This window comes from Chanodichthys erythropterus, chromosome 7 (assembly GCF_024489055.1).
Source record: "Chanodichthys erythropterus isolate Z2021 chromosome 7, ASM2448905v1, whole genome shotgun sequence".
NCBI classification, from domain to species: Eukaryota; Metazoa; Chordata; class Actinopteri; order Cypriniformes; family Xenocyprididae; genus Chanodichthys; species Chanodichthys erythropterus.
Genome location: NC_090227.1, coordinates 13165345 through 13189492, shown reverse-complemented (window position 1 = coordinate 13189492; position 24148 = coordinate 13165345). Strand labels below are relative to the sequence as shown.

The 24148-nt window shown below is 37.8% G+C and overlaps 1 protein-coding gene across 1 annotated transcript in view; it reads right to left on the bottom strand.

Annotated features, from left to right (window-relative positions):
• Nucleotides 1-11379: 11379 nt before the first annotated feature.
• Nucleotides 11380-24148, bottom strand: part of mafa (MAF bZIP transcription factor a) — a 143554-nt gene continuing 130785 nt past the window's right edge. Inside the window, exon 3 of the mRNA XM_067389026.1 lies at nucleotides 11380-11472. The gene's annotated coding sequence lies outside the window, so the exon portion shown is untranslated. The remainder of the gene's footprint in view (nucleotides 11473-24148) is intronic.

The window sequence follows — 24148 nt, the reverse complement described above, 5'->3', positions numbered from 1 at the left end:
TCAAGTCAGAAACTCAGAAAAAGGGTGTGCTCACTTGGAAAAGCTTTTAGGATGTACTCACACTAAACACTCTAAACTGTGCCAGAGTGCGTTTGACTCCCAAAGTCTGGTTTGGAAAATCGCTTACAGGCTCAACAATGCCTAGTGTGAGTACACCTTTATCCATGCTGAGGGGAGTGCATGCCAAAAAAAAAATGTAAAAGATGTAAAAAAGTAAAAAAATGGCAGTTTCAACAGAAAATCCAGAACCACTCCCCCTTCTGGTCACACACTAGGCTGGCAGTGACTGTACTACCCATGGCCACTGCCCGAGCTACACGCCTCAATGAGAAAGTGCCTTCGTGTAGTAGCAGCAGGCATTGTCAAAGGCTGTTAAAGTGCTTAAATTAAAGTTAACATTAAAGTTAATATCAGCTTGACTCTTGCTCCCAGACAGGTTGCTGTCTGAGCTAAGCTCTAGGGGAGTGGAGGACTCAACCAGGCAAAACTCCAGAGAAGAGGTCTACGACACTCCCCCGTGACTTGATGGATTCAATCAAGAAGCTTTCCACAGGAGAGCTTATTCTAAAGGCCTAAAGCTAGAGAATACTACTAACCAAAGCTCTAGAGAGCAGAGACTTCAGCATAGTGCCTTTCACTCTCCAAGCGAGAGGAAGCCAACACTAGCCAGAGGACAAACACAGGGGAGTCTTTCTAGAAATAGCCTGTGACACCTAGCTATGTGCCTAACACCCCTAGGGAACAGTAGCTCAGCATATAACTTTTTACTCTAGTAACAAGAGAGGTCCTAGCTCAACCTAGGCAGACTGAGGAGGCCACAGGGCCTGCAAATCGTTAGTCTAATGCAGGAGGCAGACCCTGCCCGGACGACTCTCACAGTGAGAGGAGGCATACTAGGATCACTAACTGCCAGTTTTGAGTTGGAGAGGCTGTCCTTTTGGAGTAGCCTACTCTGAGCTTCTGCTGGCTAGGAAGTGGACATGCTACAGCGAAACCTCTGTCTAAGACTAGATTCCTAATAGTACTAAGCCAAGGCCGGATATCGGCGGCCCAAAAACAGAGGGCCAGGCACACGCACATTCATACCCTTCCTGGAGCTCAGTGAAGCGGTGGCTTTAGCATAATGACTCTCTTAAGTGAGAGAAGTCATGTTCACTCACCACAGGGAATCTGTCAAGGTGGCCCTACTAAAGGCCAACACTCTACCTGGAGCTCGGTGGAGCAGTGGCTTTAGCATAGTGACTTTCTAAATGAGAGGAAACCAGCTTGTAAAAATAGAGGAAGCCAAATCACTCAATACAGAGTGACTATCAAGGCAGCCCTTCTCTCAGAGGGCAGAACGTTTGAAATATCAACTATCTGAAGCTCAAATGAGCGGCGACCTATAAAATCCACATGAGAGGAGGCCAGCACACTCATTACATAATACAACCCACTATATTAAGACCTCTCAAAAAACAACTCTCAGGGGAGAGGAGGCACATAATATGGGTGACATGATAACCTTCCCTATAAATGAGAGCTCCTGAGTCCCATTTAAATGTTTTTCCATAGAATGCAGTGAAGCATTGCAGTCTGACCTGCTGCCATGTATGCCCTGCCATTCAAGGGTTTAGATTTCTTGAAAGGCTTGTAGGCAGAGCCATAGCTTTCAGGATTGATGTCTCTCCAGCCGCGAGATGGTTGGCAAACATCTCGTCGATCAGGGGCATCAACACGTATCCATGCTCATGCATCCACTCAACATTTGCATTGATTTTCATGCCGATGTCGGTGGATACAAGCTAAATATGGGTTCATCCATGCCTCTCCATCTCAGTGTGGAGATCAGGAAGGAATGGAGAGCTCACAGAAACTGGGGGGTTATGGTCAGAAAGAAAATGTTCGTGCTTCCAATCTTACAAGAGTGGTCTCTTCACTAACGCACTCTCATGACAGCAGAGGTCTGCATGAAGTGTGCTCCATAACACCCAGCCACTCGTCATACATGGGGCAGGGTGGCTGATAGGGCTCAGATGTCTTGCCTTCTTCACCCTCAACAGCCATCTCCTGCTCTTCCTGCATGATGCCAGCAGAGCACTGTCTGCTGATACTGAGGATGCAAGAGACAACGCATCCTCACTCAGCAAATCACTCAGCTGCTGAAGCATGCAAAAGATTAACACCTCTCTCAAACTGTTCAGCGAGCTCCCTCTGTGAGCCCCATGATCTCAGTGTCCTCTCCGCATTAGCATGAGCAGAACCTGAGCTACCGGGCAAAGAAGCCTGTTTCATTTCCCTCAAGAAGAAAGACAACTGAGAGTGGAGCGTCCTCTGCGGAAAACGCTCACAGCTCCCTCAAGAACTAAACATGCATGCTATAATAAAGAACGTACAAGCCGTGCGTGTTATCGCGTGTCAAATATTTATAACACAGATCGTGCACACTGCTTGAAACGTTTGCTCTAAAAAAGCCATTTTTACCTTGATTTGAACAGTGCGCTTCAAACAAACAGTCCCTGAAGACGAAAAGAGGATGACATGTTCTTAAGCCACCCCTTTTATACTTCCGGGTTGCACTAGTATGATGTCATAGGCTGTTGCTGGCCAATACGATTGTTATGATTTAACAAGTTTTCAGATACCTATCACACTGAGGGGTTTCCCAGTAGTGTCTCAGAATGCAGTGTGAGTTTGCTTTTGAAAGGGAACCTGCATCTGAATTATTTATATATTTACAGATCAAAACAGTTTGGTTATGTTCTGCAAAAGAAAGACATATGGATCATACAGGTCTGTAATTAACAGATGTGGAGGAGGGCTGTGATTAGCTGAACAATGGCACAACCACATCCATAGATTCTTGAGATTCAGTCACTCACTTCACCACCTGGTCATAGCTTTCCTCCACAGCATGATCTTTTTTTGGTGATTGCACACACAAGTGAGTGGACTGTGGTTTGAGAGATGTGTGGTACTCTGCAGATCCATGTCCAGCGATTTTTGACGTGTATGTGCATAACAGAAGGTATTGTAAAAGATTTATACTGAAGGAGAAGTTTGGTCCACTGCAGGTGGCAGCTGAGATGCACATATGCACTAAGCTTATAAAATGCCCACTATCAAAGTACGAGACTGTTTTCTTTAATTAGACAGCAGATGCGTGTAAAGGCACATTCATACCAAGAATGATAACTATATTAGTGTCCACACCAGTGGACAATATTGTTCTGTTTATTCTAAGTGTGATTTTGCTAAGGCATGATTTTGCTAGATGTTAGTTGTGTTTCTAAATTGTGTGACCACTTTTGTTGCTTCCAGAATATAATTTCTGTCTGAGAAACATTGTCCAAGACTTTTCGTGTCCCTAAAATTTAACAAGGACTAACAAGGATACTGTTCCTGATATAAGGACACTTTATACTTGGCAAAATAGTGATCATCATACGACTGTGTTGTAACTGTCCTTTCAGGGTCAGTGTAGTGCATGTGAGTGCAAATTTTTTTTTTTTTTTTTTTTTTTTTAATCATTAGTTAATTTAGTAAACATCATTAAAAAATCATCAATACAAAGACAGTATCTTGTTACAATAATTATTTATTAAACATTTTTTTTTTGTGGCACATTTTAAAAACTTTCCATTTCTATTTGTCATCATCACAACAAACCCATCTCCCATTTAAAATAAATAACTAAAATGAAATAACAAAAATATAATAAGAAGAAAAATATTAAGAAGTACAATATATGGTGGTTGTGGTTGAGGCAATGCATATTCTCAAGCCCATCTGAAGACTTTTTCATAAAGATAACACTATCAAAACATTTAAGGTGCATCTATTGGGACAAATTCTCATATTCTTATTTCTCCTGAAAAAAAATAAAAAATAAAAAATTGGGTTGGAGCTTATACATATACAACAATCAGCATATATGTTTCTTGCCGTAATCATTACCACAATAATGATAGCATTGTTTAAATGTGACTTTCTCCATCATTTTGAGTCTGACTTTGAAAATTGCTTATACATTAAATTAAAAAGGTAAGTCTTATCCTTTTAATGATATACAAGTATAATGTTCTACAACCCATTGCCAAAACATGACATATACATTATGTATATGTTATGACTGTACTGGCTCCTTGCAGACCTCCAACATTCCCATGACTAGCAGAATAATAATAATAATAATAATAATAATAATAATAAAACAGGCTTGAAATTTGCTTTGCCTCAACCTCATTTTATCTCATAAGACAGAATGTTGATGAACCAGATAATTTAAACAGATGAAACACTCACCTGATCATTTAACAATACATTAAAAAATAAATAAATCATGATGTAAAAAAAGTTCTGATTTACCAAAACTCCCCTCTCCTACATTGTAATTTCAAAGCTGCTTTAAATGTTTTTTTTCCCCGTACATGCCATCTTAGAATTTTGAATCAATTACGAAAAAGTACCTGAACAAATTGCTAATGTATCAACATGCATAGTTGGGTCATATTCATACAATTATTTACAGTTACCTGCATGAAAGAGAGCTTTTCCCTTTTTCCTGCTTGTTTTGCTTTTGTTTGGCTTTCATTCTTTGTCGCGAAGTTGGAAAGATTGCTTGATGCAGTTCAAAGGACATACAAGACATGCATGTTAAAGAGAGTGAATGAAACCTTCAAACTAAAAGCCAAACACCTAAGAGCACTGATAGAGGACTCTGCCTCCCTTTCTGGAACACTTCAACTTAAACAACACCCACATCATCTCTATCCATCACGGAAGACATATAGACAAGGGCGTTCTTACTGTGATCTGTCATAACATCTGCCAGATCCTGAATTGTAAGGTATTGCTTTAACTAGTATTAGCATCTAAAGTATACTCAAAAAGGACAATATGGCTGTGTCCAAAAATAGGAAAAATTAAGAAGTCATAGAGATACAGTAGACCACATGTCCCAGAGAATAACAAATAGTCTTGAAGAAGATTGCATTAGAGTGCAGCACATTTGTACATGGAAGACACTGATTAATCAACCCGTGAGATACTGCTGTAACATTAGTCAATGGCAAATTCCACAAGGGGTTTAATTATTGCAAAAAGCAAAGCCAATGTTTTGCTTTTTTATTGATAGGTTTTATGATGAACATGCAAATAATTCACCCCAACCTTTTTTTTTTTTCTTTACATTTCCCTATCTTTCCTCACCAGATGTACAATAATTTATCAGTCTCCATGGGAGAATCTAAAGATGTATGTTTGTCAAGGGGCATGTTTATGTGATATCCTATAAAACTTGTGGCAGGGGTCACTCCAGTCAAGCAGTGGTGAGATTTCTCCATCCGCCTATCTAGGTGCTGTGAACCAATATGACACAATGGCTATTTCCCAGCATACATTACCCTCAGGATATGACCTACACCTATCTATACCTCATCAAAGCCAGGCTACAGGCCTCTGTGTAATATACACTTTTAACACTAACATTGGAATAATGGGGAAGCACTAATTAACCTTGGCTGAAAGAGCAAGCCCCTGGAGAGACAGCTTTACAACAGGAGCAATAATTTTTAATTGTGCCCAAGCGGCAGTACTTAAAAAATGAAAATTATAGTTTGACCTCGATTTTTATTTGAACCCTTAATTCCTGTTATTTATTTATTTATTTAAGAAAAAGAAAGCCTAGCAAATGACTAGCAACTTGTATTCAAAATGATTCACTGGCCACTCAACTAGGCACTCTGTGCTAAAGTGTGCTTTACACTTTCACCTGTGACCTTTTTTCATGATTCAGAAAGCCCTGGTTCACATTTGGAGACCACATGCTTTCTTCATGGTCAACCAGAAGATAATGCACAAACATGCAAATTTCAAGGAAACAAGCTGATCTGGTGTGGTCTAAGTTATTAGGAAAAAGGAACTGTAAACATTTTATTTTGTGCCTTTTCCTTTAGCATGAAGAACTGTTGTGCTGAGTGGCTTTATAGCATAAGACATCCTCCTCTTTATGCCAAAGAAAATGGCTCATCTCTCAATGAACAGGCACCGGTGCACATCGACTAAATTAAGGTGTCAGACTGCTTACTGAAATGGCACAAGCTGAAATCCACCTGTCTCCAGTCTCCAGACAATTTATTACTCCCATCAGTTTACTTTACAGGATCTAGATATTTTCAAGAACCCCCTCCTTTCAGAATCATCCCATTATGCTTCCTAGAAAAATGTTTTAAATGCATTTTGGGGACAGGTATAGAAAGGATGACCTAAATTAGAGCCTGAGAAATTAGTTGATTTCTGGGCAGTTGGACTAATCCTCAACCTCTTAAAGCTTAAAGCTTCTGAAGAGATGATCCCAAATTTGTGGTGTTAACAGACACAAAATTTGATTGCCCTGTTTTTCGGGCTACTGGGTTTTGGCATCCTGTGATATGTCAGAAGTAAAAAAACAGGTGGTTTTATTGAAGGTGTAAATTGCTCCTACAGAAAGCTCTGCAGATTTCAGTAAAATCAAAATACTTATTCACAAAAAGGGCAACAATTAGCAATTCTTGGGCCTGGTGCAATTCATCATCATGGGACAAAAGCTACAGTTGTCCCTCCTTATCAGGAACCCTGTTCACAAAGTTCTACATCACTGTCCCTCTCCTCCTGTGTGTTTATTTATTAATTATTATTTGTTCATCAAATTTTTACCATAAAATGAAGGAATGCAGGACAAGTCGTTCATGACAATTGAGTGATGTGTTGAGATGACTGCTTGCATGAATGGAGGTTTTGGGTGTGTTGATTTAGAGAGGAGATTGAGAAGGATCTGGCGCCACAGAGGGGTTGGAATTAAAGAGCGGTCTGCATGAGTAATCCATTTGACCTCCTGAACCCACACTTAAACCATGTCTGCTTCAGAGCAGCCCCTAATCTTTACAGTTCTAACTCAAAGATATAACTACAAGATATAAAGGCTTACCCCACCAAATCCACTTCTCAGACAAACATAGCATGAGCACGTATAGGTCTCTGTGATTAAATAGAATTTTCAACACATCAGATCACATTCATGCAGTCTGGAACTTATCTCTAACAATAATACAGATGATATCCGTTAATCACCCTATGGGTCACACTTGAACAGAATAAGAAGATAACCACAGTTTTAAGATGTCATATTAATCCAAAATACTACACAATTTTGTACAATATTGTATGGTAACTTAAAATTCATTAAATAAGTCTTAGTTAGCCCCAGCATTAAGTCCAATAAACAATAAAGCATTTTGTGGGTAGACAGTCAAGTCTGAAAATTATCTAGCTAGCTGATTTCAAACTGGTCAAGTGATGAGGGTGCAAATCTCCACAGCAATATGACACAATAGCTATTTTCCACCTTGCATTAATTCTAGAATCCAGATTCTAGGTGGAGACTAATCCAAGCAATAGGACACAATGGCTAATTTTACCAGTTTACATTGTCATACTGTATGTGTTTCACAGTTTGCTATTTCACCTGCTAAGAATCAACTCTGTAATAGCTCATCCGCATCTAACTATAATAACACAATACATGCTATCACTGCTAATTATGATTAAAGGCTTAAAAACTATTATCAAAACTACACAAAACATTAACAAATGAACACATAAAGAGAGTGGAATGTGTAGATTTTTTTTTTTTTTTTTTTTTCAAATTCAGGGGAAATCTGCAGGGCTTTCTGTGGAATTCCACAACAACAGATTCCATGCCTGGTCATGACATGAAAAAAAACAAACAAACAAACAAACACAAAAAACAAAACATTTCTTGTGCTCTTTTTTTGTGTGTCCAATAAAAAACAAAACAATAAACAAACAAACAATAAATAAATAAAATTGTGTTCTTTTTCTTACAGTTTTATGTCATAACATTGGGATAGCCCTTGTTATCTTGACCCCCTTTTTTTTTTCTAAATACAAACAAATTACTTTTCTGCCCATTTCCCCCACTCTCTCTTGCCTTCCTGGCTGGAGATTAATGAGCTGCTCTGTCCTGACAGCTTGCAAGTCTGTGAAGGAGAGAGGAGTGGCCCAGCACTTGATTAAATGGAAGGGCCGTGCATGTTTGTGTATGAGTGTACAAAGGGGTGATCTGGGCTCGTGCAGTGATAGAGATAGCATGGAGAATGGGGGAGGTAAATCTGAAATGGGACAACACACCTAGAATTCCCTCCCTACCATCAGGATATCCATCATTTTAATCTACTTCAGCTTGGGGTATATGAGTAATATTTCTTGACCTTTAATTACACTAACAGCCTATTGTTTGCACAGTGAATAATACCATTATGTAGTCTGTCTATTGAATGTTTAGCTACAGCTCAGAGCAGCATATTTTGACAGCAATCTTTAAGAAACCAATACTAAATAACAGTAATAACAAAAAAAAAAAAAATGTGCAGACTTTTTTTTTCTCCCCCCATTTAATTTATGGTCTGCTTGGATTTTACCAGAAAGCCTGGTAAAATATATTATTCAATTAAGGGCACTCCTTAAACGTATTATTTAAGATACCATGGAGTGACAGGTCATTAAGCTAATATAGATAAACATAAAACATAATTAAATAAAATTCATATAAAAATAAAAATATAAATCTGTATAAATTACTTTGTAAAAATGCATATTCATATTGTTGGTAAGTTGATATGTAATGTTGAGCAAACAAGAGAGATGTGTGATCTTTCTGAATTAATTATGTCACCATAGGAATATGAATTTTGAATATGGATTTTAGAGGTAAAAAATAAGGCAGTATTAAACTGCAATCTGTAAATCTGGATCAGTTAGTATAGTATAGTATAGTATAGTATAGTATAGTAAGATACAGGTGTGGATCATAGATGTTGTTGTGATTTAGATAAAGGTCAAAGGTAAATGTGAATTAGAACACTTCCAGTCTGTTCATTCCCAGTGTGGTTACTGTCTGAGCACTCGCTCTCAAAGCAAACTAATTGTCACTAGTAAGTGACTCACTGAGATGTATAAATCCCTTATGACACCAGTAAAATAGATGACTTTTGGCAAGCTGCCCCTCACCATTCTGTGTGCTGCTGTTTAATTGGACTGCCCCATTTCACATTTTCCTTGCTGCTAGGAGCTACATAAAATTTGACTGCTTGTTGGTTTCATCTGAAGTCTTTAATGAAGAATGCATTAAACTTTCTAAACTTGGAAAAGGAAAAAAAAAAAAAAAAAAAAAAAAAAAGAAAAGAAAAAGAGGTGAAACATGAAAAACTGGCATTGATTATAATTTTACAATTCTTTAAAACTTTAACCACTTCTTAATTTAGAATGTAGTTTTTGCCTTTGACCAATCTTTCAGTACTCTTTCAGCTATGCATCAGCATGCAGATTACTATTGATAATAGTTTTACATTATGTACACAACCTAAACTCTTTGTTTCCACTCTCCTATCTCTTTAGTAAGCTGTGGTTCCAGCCAAAGCATTATTAGTTCAGTCAAAGTGTAAATTTGTGTGGTGTGTGGACTCATGTTCAAGTGCATTGGCTGGGTTGGTCTCTGAAAGATAAGCAAGTTCACAAAAAGGAAGGTGTTAGTGATGATGAAGGTCTTCGGAAAGTTGTCTATGTGTTTGCGTGCACTTCATGCATCTTCAAACACACCATGTCTGCAGAACCAGCCAAGTTTTTGTTATGCTTGTGTATACTCCAATCTATCCATTAAAAAAGTGGGCTGCAGTGCTTAAACTTAGAAAGGCAAGGCTGTTCATCCATTCACCAGCTTAGGCATCAGCCACTGTCCCAGAGATGAATGAATTCAGATTATTTTTGAATGATTTTCCTCCAAGAGGTCCAAAATCACCCATATCCTACTAATGTAGGTTAATGGGTCAGTCATAGAGGGCCACACATAGTAAAACGCTCTCTATTTTTTACATGCAGAGAGATGATTCAAGAGGAAGGAAAGGAAAAAAAAAAAAGAAAAGAAAAAAATGCAGAAGGGAAGGTGTCTGTATGTATACCTATAATAAATTCAACTGAACCAGTTGAGATACACTCTGTAATATGTTATATAAGTAACTGGATGGTTGAAATAAATGCTGTATGTGTCTCTTTTCTTTTACATCTTTTGTCTTTGCCTCTATCACACCCCCAAAATTAATTTACTCACCCTCATGTTGTTGTTTTTTCTTTCTTTTTCTTTTTTTAAATTTAATGCCAGTGATACTAAATCTACTGTAGTATGTTTTGTAACCAAATGTGGAGCGGCAATTTTAAATATGTAGAAATACAAATAAGATATTTTGGAATAATAATAATAATAATAATAAAAAGAGTTGTGGCAAACATTGTTTTAAGTAAACTTACACTTTGGTTTGTTCCTTACACAAAGATATTAAATGGCTTCAGAGTTTTTTGAATAGTGTATATGCTGTATAGACTAATGTTTGTTTCAATATTAAATATTTTGTGTTCTGCAAAAGAAAGAAAGAAAGAAAGAAAGAAAGAAAGAAAGACAGACAGACAGACAGACAGACAGACAGACAGACAGACAGACAGACAGACAGACAGACAGACAGACAGAAAGAAAGAAAGAAAGAAAGAAAGAAAGAAAGAAAGAAAGAAAGAAAGAAAGAAAGAAAGAAAGAAAGAAAGAAAGAAAGAGAAAGAAAGAACAACCTGAGGGTGAGTAAATTATGACAGAAGTATAACTTTATAATTGTAATTTTAACAAACACATTTTAGAATTTCTTCTGATTTGTGCTATAGATTTAATCACTTATTGACAAACTTCTTGTGGTTTACACAGTTTATATTAATATGACGTAGGTAGGACATGTATATTTTATTAATATTGGCCAATCATCTATTGGTGTATATAGCAAATCTTTACTCTCAAAAATAAAATGACTTTGTTTGACTGAGAGCAATCTTCATTCAGGTCCTGCTTTGTTTTAACTTTAATTACTATTTGTAATTTACTTGAAATGATTGCTTGAGACTAGCTGAAACCACAATTACTCATTATTGAAACTCCCAAAAAAAAAAAACCAAAAAAAAAAAAACATATATACCTGGTTGAAATAATTGCAATGTTGGAAGAGAGTCACCTACAAAGATGCTGAGTGTGGCCGTGAAGCGATGTCTGCTGATGTACTAACAATAACATGCACTGATGTTTTTCACCTGAAAAGAAAAGAGTGTTTCCAGCAGCAGGATAACATCCTTTCCACAAGGTTAGCCATCTTCTGATTTAAGTCTTGTTTTCACTTTTCCATTTTTCTTCCGTTTGATATGTTTATTTGTAGAAAAAGAAGCTGCAGGTGCAATTCAAGGAAAAGGGATCTATCAAAGGATTCAGCTATAAAGAACAGTGCCAGGGGAAAAGGGGGAATTATGGATTCGATTCTCGTTGTTTTGTCTTCAGAGAGGTTGAGGTCTTGTGCTTTGTGGAAGGCCTTGTGCTGGGAGTCATCACGTCAACTGTCACCGTGATATCTGCAGTGAGAGAAAGTAAGGAGAATAGAAAGGAGGTAGAAGAAAGAAAGAGACATAGATGAGTAATTGGTTGTGTGCATGTGGGACACAGGAGACGCTCTCTGAAGTGAGTTTGCCAGTGATGTAAAGTGAGTCATGGCTGTTTGGGTGGTTGTTTGTCCAGAAGAAACCAAAAAGTAGGATGACCACCCTGCGAGTGTGAGTCGCCCATCATCCACACCTAGATTAGGAGCGACAGTGGTCGCCGCTTGAGGTAACACCATTTTCAGATTAAATTAAATCCATGCCACTGGAGAATAGAAACCTCTAATGTCCACTACCTGAAATCCATCAAAAACACCTCTCACTCTCTTTCTCTCTCTCTTTCTCTCTCTCTCAAAAAAAAAACAAAACAAAAAAAGACATTGACCTGAATGTGTGTAAATGCCAAAACCTGCACACACATTGTAATATTATTTTCAGCATTATGTCATAACAACATCTTTGCATTCATTTATTTAACTTCATACAATATTTGAGGTTTGACATTTTTTCCATCAGCAATGGTGCAGAAATGCAATTAACTTCTCACTGCAGGTTGTAACTTTACCACAACTTTTATTTCTACAATTAAGCCATCAATTAAGGCCATTCAGAGGAAGCGTCCTTTTTTTTAGTGATCTTCATCACGAGATTTCAGGATCCTGGAAGCAGACTTTTTCTGCTTGTCTGACGAATGCGGTGGCCTCTGACGTCACCAAACTGGCTGATTCTGTGGAGCAGGGCTATACTAGCATTCCAGCGGTTGAGGACACGCTGGCCACTCATCTTTCACCTTCTTCTGCTCCATCTTGGAAGTCCCTGCTGTTCAGGCAGGATGGCGCTTCCTTAAGGAATTGGACGAGGATGTGGGCCTGACACAGGAAGAGGTCAAGAAGCTCTGCAGAGATACTGACTTGGTGCTGTATGCACCAAGTTTGCACCAAGCCCCCATGCAAGGCATGGTGGCTGTCAAATGGCATCTTTGGTTAAATATCACTGAGATTCGCGAAAAGGAAAAGGTTTTCCTACTGGACGACCCCATCTCTCACTCAGGTTTGTTTGGGGAAGTGGTCGACTCAATGGTCGATAAATTCAATACTACGATTGTACAGTTATTAATCAATTTATGGGTGGAATATGAATATAATAATTCATAAAGCTTCATGGATAATTATTATGCACATACCGACCCAAGGGGGAATTAACCATATATGGTGAATTAATTACAAAGAATTATAATCAATTATATATATATGATTAGTTCTGGTTTAATAATTATTTAGAGAAACTGTTCATTTGTCCAGCAAACTAAGCTCCTCATAGAATATTATCAAAGGAAGGTTTTTCTCTGGCCACAAGAAGGACCTCCTATTCTAGCATCCAAACATAAAGCAAGGATAGGATCTAAACGTTAAAGTGACTTGTTTTTTGTTGAAAGAACAAACAGAACGATCGAGCATGAATAATGTGTATAATATATGCAAACTACGAGTACAGAGGTTATACGGCTATACACAGGCTATACACATATATACAAAAGTGAAAGTATAGGAAAGGAAAGAGAGAAGGCAAGATTGGGGGGGATCTGCTCACTTTCGACACTGTGCAGACGCTACAACGCAATAAGCCAACCTTAAGCAGTTCATGCTTAGGAGGGCCCGTGAGCCACCCATGCCTACCTTCATGCCCAGGGCCCGCCTTGCACACAGGAAAGAGATTTCTAAGAGGAGTGGATAGCTGAGACATCTCCCACCTTGCACAGTTTGGAATGCTGGTGGCCCTTGTAGGCGCATTGACCTGAAGCAGCCAGTTAAATCCACTGCTTCGGTACCCCTGGGTTGCTCCTGATCTTTGGATATGGGAATGGAGAGCTTCCCCTATCTCATGAGTGAGGAACGGCTGAGGAATGGAGAGCTTCCCCTATCTCAGGAGTGAGGAATGGCCGCTAAAGCGTATCTGTTCCCTCTTGAGATGCCCTCCACCGTGTGCATTTCAGGATAGAGTTAGGTTACGAGCAACATCCTCCTGTATTGAAGGACAGAGCATGATGCTTCAGGCTATCTCCCCTCAATTCATCTTTGCCCGCTTGCACCCTATCCTATGCAACCTTTGTCTCACCACCTGGCAGCATGGAGGCTTCTGCCAGGTGTATCCAATAGTTTCGTTGCAACCCTCCTTGCTTCGACACGGTTTATCCTACTTTGACAAACAGTGCCCTAGAGGCTTCTGTTCTACAGCAGGAAGTGACGTCGCTCCTCCTGCAGGGAGCGATAGAGGAGGTTCCTCCTTCAGACTTGAATGGCTGCTTTTTCAACTGCTACTATCTCATTCCGAAGAAGGACAGAGGTCTACGCCCCATATTGGGCCTGTATCGTCTGAATTGAAAGGCATAAATAAGAAATTCACTGCCAAGTTCCTCTCACTGAAGAAGGGGGCTTCTTCCGTGGAGAGGATGCCACATTCGCTATATCAAGAGTGAGTGATGTAACGCCACAGAGGCAGTGCCCACGCTATCAGCCAATAAAGTGGGATCACACAAACAACACCACCCATGGGCGTTTCCCATTGCATCATCACTATGCAGCATCTCGTTCCCTATTCAGAGAACATGGGTTATACAGGTAACCCGAGATGTTTTAGTCAGTTGGGAGGTATTTGTTTATTTAATGTTTTACTAAATACACCATACTGATATAAAGCATCTAAAATTAAGACTAAGAATGAAATCCAAGTTAAAATTGACTTTGAAATTGAAAAAAAAAGTTAATCACCCAGGAACCCAACTGTTTGATAATTTTATATTGTTTAAGCTGAGCTGTAAGAATGGCTGTACCTTCGCTGATTCCTAAATAAATACGTAAAAACTGACCATCAAGGCAAATTTACAGTATGTTTGCCAATTTTCTCAATTCACCCTGTATTGGCTGATCCAGATCCAGCTGATGGCCCTTAATTGAACAAAATGTATATGTTTTTGTTCACATAGTCTATCTTACCATTAGGCAATTAAAAAAAACAACAACAACAAAAAACAAACAAACAAACAAACAAACAAACAAACAAACAAACAAACAAACAAACAAACAAACACAACATACTGAACCATGTATTTATGTATTTAAAGGTGCCATCGAACGTTTTTTTACAAGATGTTATATAAGTCTAAGGTGTCCCCTGAATGTGTCTGTGAAGTTTCAGCTCAAAATACCCCATAGATTTTTTAAATTATTTTTTTTAAGTGCTTATTTTGGGGCATCATTAAATATGAGCCGATTTATGCTGTGCGGCCCCTTTAAATTTCGTGCTCTCCGCCCACAGAGCTCGCGCTTGCCTTAAACAGTGCCTAAACAAAGTTCACACAGCTAATATAACCCTCAAATGGATCTTTACAAAGTGTTCATCATGCATGCTGCATGCATGTGTCAGATTATGTGAGTATTGTATACTGTTATATTGTTTACATTTGATTCTGAATGAATTTGAGGCTGTGCTCCATGGCTGAAAATACGGAAATAGCGATGGGTCTTGTCTCTGTGAATACAGTAAGAAACAATGGTAACTTTAACCACATTTAACAGTACATTAGCAACAAGCTAACAAAACATTTGGAAAGACAATTTACAAATATCACTAAAAATATCATGATATCATGGATCATGTCAGTTATTATCGCTCCATCTGTCATTTTTTGCTGTTGTTATTCCTTGCTTACCTAGTCTGATGATTCTGCTCTGCACAGATCTAGACGTTACTGGCTGCCCTTGTCTAATGCCTTTCATAATGTTGGGATCATGGGCTGGCATATGCAAATATTGGGGCATACACCCCGACTGTTACATAACAGTCGGTGTTATGTTGAGATTCGCCTGTTCTTCAGAGGTCTTTTAAACAAATGAGATTTATATAAGAAGGAAACAATGGAGTTTGATACTCACTGTATGTCATTTCCATGTACTGAACTCTTGTTATTTAACTATGCCAAGATAAATTCAATTTTTAATTCGAGGGCACCTTTAACAGAGTGCTTGTTTTCAAGCATCATGGTTATTTAGAACAGGATTACAATCTAAACGCTGTTTGCTTTAAATTCAGTCATGTTGTATCCAAAAGGCAGAGCTGGGAATGATGAAGGCTACAGCTGGATGATTCATGCTTCCCCGCATTTTCCTGCATGTGGGTGGGCCATTAGGCAAAAACTCTTATTTCTGCTTGGCATATATGAACGGTAACTGCTACTTTAAGAAAACAAGCTTTCAGCGTACAAAAAGGTCCCATATGAATCAATCAAGTTGCAAGAGGGTTTGAATACATGCAACACACACACAGCAGTTTGTTAATATCCCCTGTCTCGTTTAAACAGCTCCACAGTATAATAATCACTGCTGTATGCATCTAATACATCAGCGTCCGTTGAGAACCCGTGTGCTGATGCTGCCTGTCTCTCTGGCTGAATGTGGGTGTGTATGCCTAGCAACACAATCAAAATGTCTATTATAGTAATATTGGTGTTGTTTGTGGCATATCTTAAGAGCCAACAAAATGACAATCATAAGGAGTGCCTGCAAATCTGCAAAACAAAAATACCTTAAAATTAGTGACCAATGTGTCAAGATAACCAAATGTTACTGTCATTGCAACTTTCTCTGGCACACAACAAATCCATCCATCCATCCATCCATCCATCCAAATTATATATATATATATATATATATATATTATATTATATATAATAATCGTTTATTACTGTATTCGCGGAGACAAGAGCCATCGCTATTTTCATTTTTAAACACTTGCAGTCTGTATAATTCATAAACACATCTTCATTCTTTATAAATAAATAAATGTAATGTTAGCTTTAGCCATGGAGCACCATCAAACTCATTCAGAATCAAATGTAAACATCCAAATAAATACTATACTCACATGATCCAATCTATGCATGCATGGATCGGATCATGTGAGTGATGCGTCATGCATGACGAACATCTTGTAAAGATCCATTTGAGGGTTATATTAGCTGTGTGAACTTTGTTTATGCACTGTATATAGAGTCAAGAGCTTGGGGGGCAGGGAGCGTGAGATTTAAAGGGGCCGCGCGCTGAATCGGTGCATAGTTAATGATGCCCCAAAATAGGCAGTTAAAAAATTAATAAAAAAAAAAAATCTATGGGGTATTTTGAGCTGAAACTTCACAGACATATTCAAGGGACACCTTAGACTTATATTACATCTTGTGAAAGAACATTCTAGGGCACCTTTAAAATGAGGAGGCAATGTCCTCATTTATGTCCCTGCTACACAGTTTTCCTGGTTAAATTAACATTACATAAGAAGAGAGACCAAATACAATTCTATTTTGTATTTTTACACTATGTAATGTTCTATTTATTAAAACCAGGTATAAATTTCATCAAGTTAGTGTTTTAACACAATTTTACATTTATTCCAAAATAATAAAGACAATAACAATTTAAATAACATATATTATTCATAAACTAATATTCAGCTTTTCTTTTTAATAGTCAATATATTTTCAGCAGTCATCAAGCTTTTACACACTGGTCACTCACTCACAGACACAAAGATATACCTTTAATTTCACTACGCTGATTGCTCACTAAAAAAACCCCGCAGTCATCATGTTTTCAGGCCATTTCGAGTTTGATTTTGACATGACACAAAGCGGTGATATATAAGTGATAGTTGTTTACTTACTTTTTAATTAGTTTTCCCATTAACGCCATCACTGTCTTCATTCAGGCCAATTCTACTAGAACCTGCACGAACCAATCATGTCCAATCGTAACCGATCGTATCCAATCATAGTGCGATGGAGGCATTGTCTCCTCTCACGTGACTTTCCCCCATTCTCAATTACCCCCCACTAAACCCACCGCACGCTTAAGGGGCTCTGCTTTGTTTCTATGAGCTGAAGGGAGGCACAAGAGATGCGGACTCCACGCTGTAACTTCACCTGCGGCTGTCACTGTTTCTTAAAAAAAATGAGTGACTTACACTTTTTAAAGGCAGGGTAGGTAAAAAATGTATAAAAAACTTTTTTTTTTCAAAATTGGTTTAAACTTTATATATATATATATATATATATATATATATATATATATATATATATATATATATATCAATACATAATTAAAATGTAAGTACTCTGAAAAAGAAAGTATAAAAATCGAGTGTCTGTAGACCTCTCACGACTGTTTTAAGACAGCTCATTATTTCCATTCACTCCACCCCCTCCCTTCTGGGCTCCTTCCAAAGCCACGCCCCCAAAAAGCATGAACGCGCGACTCCGACCACTGAGCTGGAAGACGCATTATTTGCCTGAGTGACATCTTGTCAGAATCACATGTAATAAAAATAACTTTATAATTATGAAGATAAACAAACAAGATGTATTTTAGAACTCACTATCAAGCTAGCATATTGATATTGGTAAAGTTTAAAATATAAATTTTTTGATTTGCTAACGAGCTAGTTATCTATAAGGCAAAGCTAAAAACAGGTTGCATGATACACGTTTTTCCATTACCATCATTTACACTGTGATGAAGATGAATTTCGTGTAAGATTCATAACATATACCTTGTTCTACAGATAAACAGTGTAACATACACTCAAATATCAACTCACAACTGCATTGCAGACACAAAATAATAACACACACATACAACAAAGTGTGTACGACACACACAGATACAAGATAAAGACATCAGTAAACATAGGTAGAGAATATAAAAACAAAACAAAGGCGAAAAAAACGTGCAGGTAAACTTACAGGTGAACATGGTAAAAGAGTTAGACAGAGGGTAAATATAGTTCTAAGAAAAGTTCCTAGATGCGGAGTAACGTTAGGCCTACTATCTGTTAAACATGTATTTAGTTATCTAAAGCAAAATTATGCACAATTCAACACTATAGCTATCATCTTGAGCAAGGCCTATAGATTATTTATAGTCTCTACAACGGCTCGCTGAGTAATGTTATGTTAGCTATATTACGCAGCTACGTGTGCTAATGACACATGCTTCATGAAATAAACAAAAAAATATGTATGATCAAAATACAAAAAGAAAGATTTACCTGTCCAGCAGAAATAAAGCCATCAAGGAGTCACTTTTCAGCCCCTTGAGTTCCGTCAGTTCTCGCCATCGCTGGAAAGCCACGCCGATATTAACCTTTACTGTCTATGATATTAACTCGCGTTTTATTTCTTTGTTTATCCAAAGACTTTTTGTTCATTGCCTTTTCTTGTACTGTTACTGTATTCCTTTTTTTGCCTGGTTTGCCTTCACTAACTGCATAGGCCGGTACTGTGAATTTTGCTTGCTGTTTCTCTGCCCTTGTTTTGGTATTCCTAGGATCGCGTGCCTCTTGAATTCCCCAAATCAAACGTGCGCGCGCAAGGGGGCAGGTCATGTGTGGCAAAATAGGGTTGCCATGGTTGCGAAAGAGTGACTGTCGCCTAAGCCAATCCTGTGTTTCGTCCCGAATGGAAATAATGAGCTGTGTTTAATACAGATTAAACGGTCACTCGATTTTTATACTCTTTTTATCAGAGTACTTACATTTTAATTATGCATTGATATATATAGAAAGTTTAAACAAATTTGGAACAAAATTTCTTACCTACCCTGCCTTTAATGTCAAATTTTGTAACATTTGTGTTGTTTTATTTTTGTAATATTGATTATTTTCTCATCCAGTTTTTTTGAGGAGGCACTGCCTCCCTTGCCTCTTCGGAAGAAATGCACCTATATAACGCACACTATATATATATATATATATATATATATATATATATATATATATATATATATATATATATATATATATATATATATATATATATATATATACATATCAGTGGCATGCAGTCCATATAAGCTGCGAATGCTCTGCATACCCAAGCTATTTGAGGACTCAGCAATTAATATTAACACTATAAATTATATTAAATCCCTTGTTTGAGATGCACCATAAAGCCTAAATGTTGGTAATGCGTATGTAACTGTCCGTAATTTATTTATTTGCCAATCGACAGCAATTTTCTTTAAATCTGCCAGTTATGCAGACTTCCGGGTAAACTGATCTACAGCAGCTTTTGCGCCTTTGCTCTTTTGTTATGGAACGTCATCATCGCCCCGCATTCTCATTGGTTTGCTGGCCTATGGCGGATTTCATGGGCAGGATAAGCTGTGAGTGGATCACCAAAAACTACATTGTACTTGATACAAAACTTACTAGACTAAATCAAATGGGGGGAAAAAATCATAACTAAAACGATTCTCATAGTAGGCCTATTTCATTTCCTCCATCGGGAAATTTATGTTTTACGAAAACTTGGTTAAGACAGTCCTACTGTAACTATCAGAGGATGTTAATCAATAGTCTGTGTTTGTTAAAGTCATTGGTTTGCATAATTTCAACATTTTTTAAAGAATACTGATATTTTTATTTATTACAGTCTAATTATATTTATTATAATTACATTTTACTTTTTAATAATAGGCTGCTAACACTAATTATATAATAGCCTACTTATTTTTAATTATTAATTTAAAAAGTACTTCTGGCATACATTTAAAGGTCACCTTTTATGCAAAAATCCACTTTTACAAGGTGTTTGGATTTAAATGTGTGTTAGAAGGATAAAAATCCACCCACTCCTTTTTTTAAAATCCCTATTAAACCAAAGCAGCCTCATTAGACAAGCCGTTTTGATTCTCTGAGTAATGTAAAGTCACATTACTCATGCCCTGCCCATGGCTGCTGATTGACAGTCCTGTATTACCTTAGTTTCCACCCTCAGTGAGCTGTACGCTGTCCGCCATTTTCTCCGTGGTCGAGCAGCTGTAGCGACAACAATGTCTGGTAAGTAATTGAAATGTTTTGTTGTTGGATGTAAGAGTGAACATAACAATCTTCATTTACTGACAACGTTTGACCCGTTCCAAAAATAACCATTTACAAATTTGAGAGGATTTTGATATTGTAGAATACATTTAGGGTCCCTGTCAATTTCATGTTTGAAAGAAACTTGTTCCCCATATAATTTTTGCTATATGGAATGCAAAAACTTTGAAGCTCAATATTTCAAAACTGCTTAGAATGCAGATAGAACCTAATAATTCCAGCACTTATAATAATTCAGCGCTTATACCCCTTTTCTTTGGTCTTGTAAATAAATACGTTTGCTGCAAATAGATCCTGCCTCAATGCATCCTCGCTCCTGCTGCAACCAATGCCTGACAAGAGTGGTGTTTGTCTGTGTATAATTCACAGCATAATGCAAAAGAGTAAGGGGTGTTTGTCAGGGACAGGGTGTTGCTAGAGAGTTCAGAGTGATTTCCAGCGAGTTGCTACAGTATGTGGTTGCTAATGCCTAATTAAAAAGAAACCACACACAAATGTCTAGAAATTATACTGTAGTCTCTAAATATGACTTGGGTCAACACTTTAATGTAAGTTTAGGGAGATTTTTTTTAGCCCATTTCACCCCCTACCGTGCAAAAATAACTATTATTGCTTAGAAATCTTCTCCATAAGCAACATGATTGACCTCTTATCATTGCTCAAGTTTCATGTTCATAGTACAAACTATTTATGACTATTTAAGCATACCTCTATGCTTTTACAAGTCATTTATTAAAGAGATTTTTTTTTTCTACGTGCATTCACTACTATTTCTCTCTACCTTGTATCCCCCCCCCCCCCCCACACACACACACACACACAACCACCACCGCCACCATCACTACACACACCCCACCAAGTTTTCCAAATTGCACCTTGTGATTTAATGTGTGGTGTTCTCTGACATTTTGTCTGAAAGACATCAGCACCATTTAACCCACAACAATTGACAACCTTTGCATTAGGAGTATGTTTATGGTGGCCAAAAATCTGGTTAGGCAAATCATTAGGATTTGAGAAAAAACACAGTAATGGACCATCATTTTGTTCAGTGAGGGTGAACAATAAGTTTCAAATGCAGTAGCACTTAAGAACCTCAGAAGCTTATGTCTGGCCTACTCTAACCCAAAACAAATGCATTATTACATCTGAGTGTCAAAGGTAACCAATAGCACTAATTACCCATGTTATCCACAGGGATTTGCTGAAAACGTTTAAATGTATCTCTTCAAAGTTAAAAACGAGTTGTGGTTAGGAAATGTAAGGCCCGCCCAATTGGCCCAATGACTGTTTCCCATGAGGCGGGGAAGGTTTCTTGTGTGTTCAGTCTTTTCAGTGTGGCAAAGTAGTTTAATTCCAATTAAACTGTTATCTGTCTCCATTTTATTATGACCTCAAATTTAAGTTAGAATGCCAATTTATTATTGATCATTGATGATACATTTATGATCTGATTATTCTATTTAACTCTTTACTCTTAATGTACTTATTCATTAGGAATCTATATCACATAGAGAGCCTCGCGACGGCTGTGTAACACAGGTCTCAAAGTCACAAATTCGCCAGTCCGATCATTAGTCAGAGGTTATGGCCATTGTTAAAAGGTACCCAAGTAGCCCCATACAGTCGCCTATATAACAACTTAGTTAAATGAATAGTTCACCCATGTTTATGTTTATGTTTATCTGCTTACCCCCAGGGCATCCAAGATGTAGGTGACTTTGTTTCTTCAGTAGAACACAAATGATGATTTTTAACTCCAACTGCAGTCTGTCAGTCATATAATGTATAGCAATGGTAACAAAATCTATTAGAGTAAAAAACATCCACAGACAAATCCAAATTAAACCCTGCGGCTCGTGACGACACATTGATGTCCTAAGACACGAAACGATCGGTATGTGCGAGAAACCGAACAGTATTTATAACATTTTTTACCTATAATACACCACCATGTCCAACTGCCTTGAGCGCACACATGGCATCCGGTACAAGTAAGTACCATTTTGATTAGCCGTCGTACCTACAATGTTTGTGCACTGTGTAAACAATGAGTGCGAGAGATCACTTCCGGCGCTTGCGTAAACTGCGCCAGAGCGCGTACACACCTCAGATTTGCAGAAACATTAAATCTACTTGTGAAAATTATTTCAAAATAAAACCAAATGTAACAATTTATTAGTCATGTAATGCATCATGCCAAATTACATAATCAATTCAAAGATGATCAATACAAAACATCAAATGCTCAGAAATAGAGTAAAAGATGCATACCTGACATTATAAAAATGCACATTGCTGAGTGTCCTGGACATTCAGCAATGTGGGCTGATCTGACTACAGAATCACCCTGAGCCTCCTGCAACATCTCTTTAAATACTCAGACCAAGACAGAAACTTCTTTCAAATGGAAACACGAGTTCACAGGGTCCTAGACTGAGTAATTTACACCTTTTTGGAGACAGAAAGCCATTTGCATGAAAAACCCTGTGAAAGGGGGCACACCCACTACAGAGAGCAAAATATCTCTAAACTCTTAAAACCTTTATTACCTTCTGGTTTACTTTTGTGGGAATGAGACATTTGTACCAGTTGCACCGAGACACAAATGATACCAAACATGGAGTTGCACCGAGACACAAATTATACCAAACATGGTATCATATAGAATTGTGTGATAATTGTTCACATTAAACCATATAGATTTGAATTTCAGGTCGTCTCCGCATGTAGAGAGAAGAGATGGGGGAAGAGGGGGTGAAGGAAAGGGAATGTAGATTAAGGAAATGCTGAGGTGTGATTGCATCTCAGAGTTCAAAGACAGTCCAGCATCAGTCTTACAGAAACTTATTTTATATTTATATAATATTTTCATACGTATTGTTTCATACTTATTATTTTTATATTTATATAATTATTTCAAGACCATAAGTATCTCAGAGCAACCCCAGATTCGAAATTGAATATGCAACTTTCAGAATATTTTCCATGTCCAGAATGTATTCATCTACAGAGCTATCTATGTAAGACTGAGCTCAGTTAATGTCCTCTGTGACTACAAACTCGAGTTTTTCAATGTGACCCATGGACAGGATATTACCATTAAAGTGGGAATTTTGTTTTTATCACTGGCAATGAAGAGTGCAGTGTAATGGAGGACACTGCTCTCTGAGAAGCTTCGAGCCCAGGTGCTAGGATCTGAGCTTGCTGTCTCATCAATAATTGACAGCATCAAACCAATCAGAACAATTTGCTCCCCACAAAGCGAAGTGCTAGAGCAGGCTGGAGGTGCTTAATCATTAATGAGGCAATTAGCTGAAACTGTTACACCTGGCCCGAGTCGTTTGCGGAGTGGCCGCTTGTCTGATGCTACACCAGAGGACTCTAGGATATCAACTGACAAGAGTCCTAGCAGGGTCATCTATTGACAAGAAGAGTGGCGCCTGATACCTCTATAAATCATGTCCCTTAACTAACTTGTATGCTTTTCACTAGATTCGACAATCTTGCAGAGAAGCAGATGCAGCTTGTAGTGTTTTAAAATGAATCCCATGGAGGGTCCATTTATGTGGAGAGACAAAGCATTGATCCAAGATTGATGTAACTGCAGTCAAACATGTAAAAAAAAAAAAAAACACACACTTAAAAATAACAACAAAGGAATCTGAAGCTCCAACGTTTCAGAGGGAAATCCAAGTTCTAAGAGGTCCTCTTAGAGTGACTC